The following is a 5,662-nucleotide window of genomic DNA, read 5'->3' as shown; positions in this document are numbered from 1 at the left end:
CTCTAACTTAAATAGAAACAGTATTTCATTCCTCTTCTAACTTAATTCCTTCTTCTACCAGGAACGCTATCTTTCCTATGCGCATAGGTCACTGGTAGATATGCAAAAAAGTACTTTGCCCAATTTTAAAATGTGCTTATTTTATTATATCTGCATATATAGGCCAGGCACGGTGGCTCACGCCTGTAACCCCAGCACTTCAGGAAGCCAAGATGGGTGGATCACGAGGACAGGAGTTCAAGACCAGCCTGGCCAAGATGGTGAAACCCCATCTCTACTAAAAATACAAAACAATTAGCCAGGCGTGGTGGCAGGTGCCTGTAATCCCAGCCACTCAGTAGGCTGAAGCAGAGAATTGCTTGAACCTAGGAGGCAGAGGTGGCAGTGAGCCAAGATTGCACCACTGCACTCCAGCCTGGGCAACAGAGAGAGACTCCATCAAAAAAATATATAAATAGGCATTTGTGTTTTCTTCTGGTATGTTTCTCTTTTCAAATATTTAAAATTTTTAATCTATACTCTTATTTTTGTGATATAAACATCTAGATCGTTTTCTCCAAAAATGAATTATGAACAATCCATCTTTTTTAAATAATAAAAAACATCACCATTATCAAGTGCTAAATTCTTACATATATTTGGGTATTTCTAAATTTCCTATTCTGTTTTATTCATTGATGTCTTTTCAGCCGTTAGTAAACAATTTGTGGAAATAAATAACATGCACATTTTGATATCTGGAAAAGCAAGCCTTTTACCATTCTGTTACAAAAAAAATTATCACAATAATAAAAGACAGCATGTGGAATTTAAAAACGCTAAAACTGCTATTTTTATTTGGCTTAGGTGAAAGTGATAAATAGAAAAAGCTCACATCTTTTTTTTTTTTTTTGAGACGGAGTCTCGCTCTGTCTCCCAGGCTGGAGTGCAGTGGCGCTATCTTGGCTCACTGCAAGCTCCACGTCCCAGGTTCACGCCATTCTCCTGCCTCAGCCTCCTGAGTAGCTGGGACTGCAGGCACCTGCCACTGCGCCTAACTAATTTTTTTATATTTTTTAGTAGAGACGGGGTTTCACCATGTTAGCCAGGATGGTCTCGATCTCCTGACCTCGTGATCCGCCCACCTAGGCCTCGCAAAGTGCTGGGATTACAGGCATGAGCCACCCCGCACAGCCAAAAAGCTCACATCTTAAGAAAATTCGATCTTCCTATTCGAGCACAGGAACCATCTTCCCATTTCAGTTTCCTTCTAAGGTTCCTCAGTAAAGAACATATTTACACAGTGTACATTTATATAAAACCCATACTGGATTTTATTTGAAGAATATTTAGCCCTGAAGTTGATGTGTTATGGGGCTTCCTTCTTAGTTCTCAATATACACTTTTCTATAACGTATGGAACATTGTTTTAAAATCTGTAGATTAAAAATAATCTGCTGCATCAACAATTTTGCGAGTTAAATCACTTTAAAACAGTCTATTAGTGTTCTACGAGGAAAATTATAATTTGATTGGAAATCAGCTAAAGTTTTGTTTTTGCGTTGCAGCTCATAAAGGGGCCTGGGCCCTGACCTCTCTGAGGTTTCCACATCCAGGGTGGTGTGAGGCCTGCGGAGGCGAGAAAGCCAGGTCCCCTTCCTCCCCCGCCAGGAGGGTATGTCCCCCATCATCCCCCCACGTCCCACCTCCTCCCAGCCCAGGCCTGGTTACCTCTTTTGCTTGTCCTTCTCGTTCACCGTCAGTGTCCCTGAGCATGACGATGAGATCCTTTCTGGGGACTTTACCCCACCAGGCAGCTTTGTGGAGCTTGTCCAGATCTTCTCGATGGATGTGGTACCTGGGCTCCATGAAGGCGCTGTCATCGTAGTCTCCCCAAGCGCCACGTTGCTTCTGAGTGTCTTCACAGAGGACTCATCGTGGTCTCCAGAAGCGCCCACGTTGCTTCTGAGCGTCTTCACAGCGGAGTCATCGTGGTCTCCAGAAGCGCCCACCTTGCTTCTGAGCGTCTTCACAGCGGAGTCATCGTGGTCTCCAGAAGCGCCCACATTGCTTCTGAGCGTCTTCACAGCGGAGTCATCGTGGTCTCCAGAAGCGCCCAGGTTGCTTCTGAGCGTCTTCATAGCGGAGTCATCGTGGTCTCCAGAGCGCCACGTTGCTCTTGCCTCTCCCTGCAGCAGGGGAAGCAATGGCAGCACCACTTGCCCATCTTGCTTCTGAGCGTCTTCATAGCAGAGTCGTCGTGGTCTCCAGAAGTGCTCACGTTGCTCTTGCCTCTCCCCCTGCAGCAGGGGAAGCAGTGGCAGCACCACTTGCCCATCTTGCTTCTGAGACCAAATGGCTTCTTCACAGAGGAGGCAGCCGGCATTGAACCAACCTCAGCCACCATCTGCTTTTAACAGCCAGGAGAGGCCAGTAGTAGCGAGCAGATCGCGTCTACCAACCAGTTTCACCAACTAGCAGGTAACTCCGGGTTTCCAATCTGTTTGAAAAGTCAATCCCAGCCAAAACCTGCCAACCCCAGCAGGGGAGGCCAGCCCACCCCACTCAGGGAAAACCCACACCCACCCAGGGTGACCCCACGCCCCACCCCAGGAAGGGCCACCCCCCCCAAGAAAACACCCGGCCCACCCAAGGGAATGCCAACCCAGCAGAGAAAAGATCAAGCCCAGTAAAAGAACGTGAGAGAGGAAACGTCAACCCAAGGAGAAACCGTCAATCCAAGGAGGAAAGGTCAATCCAAGGGGAAACCGTCAATCCAAGGAGGAAAGGTCAATCCAAGCGACCAACGCAAAGCCAAGCCGCTACAGGCCAGCCAAACCGTTACGCACGTGCAGCGTGCGCGTGCAAGCCGTTACAGGCCAGCCAAGCCGTTACACACGTGCGGCACGCGCGTGCAGTTACACGCCAGCCAAACCATTATGCGCGCGCGGCGTGCACGTGCAAGCCATTACAAGCCAGCCAAGCCGCTGCTGCGCTTGCGGCGTGCGCGTGCGCGTGCGCCGTGCGCGTGCGCGTGCGGCGTGCACATCTCAGGTGGCGTCAGTGCACGTGGCACAGACAGTGGCCGATGCGTGCAACCCGCGTAAGTCTTGGCGCAACGAATGTCACTGACAGCTTGGTGTTCCCAGCAAACTTCCTGGGAGTCAGCCGAGCTTTCAAGCCATTGAGAAGCCTGTGGTGAAAAAACCTCTTGAAGCAGGACTGGGGCTAAGCGGCTGGAACTTGAGGATGCTGACAGCCTCCTCTGAAGAAAGCCCCCAGGACACTCCTGGCGGTGCTGTTGTGCATGGCAGCTGCTGCAGCTCGGAGCACGGGCCGGCGGAGCTGGCTACAAATGGTCTCGAAATCACGGAGCATGTTCTCACTCATAGGTGGGAACTGAACAATGAGCACACACAGACACAGGAAGGGGAACATCACACACCGGGGCCTGTTGTGGGGTGGGGGGAGGGATAGCATTCGGAGATATACCTAATGCTAAATGAGTTAATGGGTGCAGCACACCAACATGGCACATGTATACATATGTAACAAACCTGCACGTTGTACACATGTACCCTAAAAATTAAAGTATAATAAAAAAAATCATGGAGCACAAGACGCCAGAGCCCAGCGCCTGCCTGAGGTGCCTTCGACACCTGCTCCTCTTTGCTCCGCACCCAGAACACGAGGCCATCACCGAGGAGGCATTTGGGGCCACAGGATCGCACTCAGCTCCTGTCCCGGTGCCCCCTGCCTGTCCAAGCCAGGGCCAACACCTGGCCTGGGGGGCTCTGCTCCACTGGCATGCAATAGGGTCAAGGTCAGGACGTTGTGTCCAGGCCAGCAAGAGGGGGCTTGGAGGAGCACCTACCACTGATGGGGAGATACAGAAAGGCAACCCCATGTGCAGATCCTGGGAACAGGACACTGAGCCTCCCTGGTGCTGGCCTCTCAGCTGGACCACCTCGACCATCCTACCGGGACCCTTCTGCTGCGAAGCTTTACGCAGCCAGGCTGCTTCACCCAAACCACAGGTGCTTTGGTGTGGGAGGAAAAATGGATTCTGAGCCTGGACACCAACCTGCTCTTCCCAAAAGAAGTAGAGGGGAAGCCGATCACAAGTGCAAAAAAAAAAAAAAAAAAATTTTGTAACTGAAGTCTTGCCTGGATATGCAGGGTTAAGCTAAAGCTCCTCTTGCTTGATACTAAATTAAATTTTGAATGAAACGAAAAGACGACATACACACTAAATTTCCTTGTTCCTCTGTGATCCCGAGCCAGGAAGCAAAAGGAAGCCTGGCCTCCTGGACTCTCTCCCCAGCTGGGGGCTGAGGAGTTTCCTCCAGGGTCACAGGGAGCAGCTGGGCTCAGTGGGGCCAGGCTGCCCTTCCTTCCTACATGGGCATCCTCAAACCTTCCATTGCCCCATACAGAGTGCCATGATCCGGGTTCAAATCCCAGCTCCGGCACTCGCCACCTGTGTTACCTGGCAAATGCCTTACCCCCAAGCACTTGCTGTCTGTGTCGTTCCTGACAGGAGGGATGGGAGTGGTGGCCCTGGCATGAAGCACCGTAACAGTCAAACACAAGCAGGAGCACACAGACACCTGGGTGGGGGACTGCCCTTCTGGGGGTGCTCACCAAAGAGCACCTACCCAATTGCCCAACTGGCCTTGCACGTCTCAGCACTTATTAGGCACCTGACTATGGGAAATCCTGAACAAAGCCCTGACCTGCCCTGGGGAATGTGACCAGGGTGATGCACCAGGAAGGAGAGTCTGGGGTGCTTGGCATGAATGAGGATAGGCTGGGGAAATGCCAATTTCTTCCCACCAGCTCTGCATCCAGGGCACCCTCAGTGGACAGAGAACCAGAGATGCCACAAGGCTTGAGCTGCATCCTAACCATCCTGAGTTCCAGCCCAGCCATGGCCCAGGCCCGAGGGTACTTTGGGTGCTAAGTTGGGATGACAATGGGCCAGGTGACACTCCTGTGTTCCAGGATCTGGTCAAGAAGGTGGTACCCTGTCACTGCCTGGCTCCATCTGGTCCCAGTGGAACATGAAGGGCAGGAAGCCTCCAGCACCCACCCTCTGGGCCACCAACGCCCAGGTCCACAGTGTGGCCACCTGAGTCAGCACCACCTGCTTTGGGGACCAGAGCATGAAGGCCCAGATACGAGGAGCATAGTGCAGCAGTGGATGCAGGTGGGCAGGATGTGCTGTGCGGATCCAAGGAGCCCCTCTCTGAGGCTTGGGCATAACCTCTCCATCTTATTGACACAATATTTTACCTCTTTGTAGGATAGATACAAATACTTGTTACATGCATAAAACGTGTAATCTGGTTACTTTGAATATTTACTCATAATAATGTTACTTAGTCACCACAGCCTGCTGTCAGACACTACAGCTTATTTCTTCTAACTGTAGGTTTGTACCCAATAGCCAACCTCTCTTCATTCTCCCTTCCACATACCCAGTCTTCCCGGCCTCTGGTACTGCCATTGTATTCTCTGTGTCCATGGGATCAAGTTTTTTTAGCTCCCATGTGAGTGAGAACCTGCACAACTCCAGAATAGTTATTAAAATCGGGAATTACTGTTATTTTTTGAGATGGGCTGTCACTCAGGCTGGAACGCAGTGGTGCAATCTTGTATAACTGCAGCCTCAACCTCCCAG

General features: G+C 50.9%; 1 pseudogene; it reads right to left on the bottom strand.

Moving 5' to 3' along the window:
- Positions 1 to 1,710: 1,710 nt before the first annotated feature.
- LOC115834098 lies at positions 1,711 to 2,551 on the bottom strand (annotated as a pseudogene).
- Positions 2,552 to 5,662: the final 3,111 nt, after the last annotated feature.

This window comes from Nomascus leucogenys, unplaced genomic scaffold (genome assembly GCF_006542625.1).
Source record: "Nomascus leucogenys isolate Asia unplaced genomic scaffold, Asia_NLE_v1 002290F_10632_qpd_obj, whole genome shotgun sequence".
NCBI lineage: Eukaryota > Metazoa > Chordata > Mammalia > Primates > Hylobatidae > Nomascus > Nomascus leucogenys.
The sequence above is the reverse complement of the archived record's forward strand: the minus strand, read 5'-3'. Positions and strand labels throughout refer to the sequence as shown.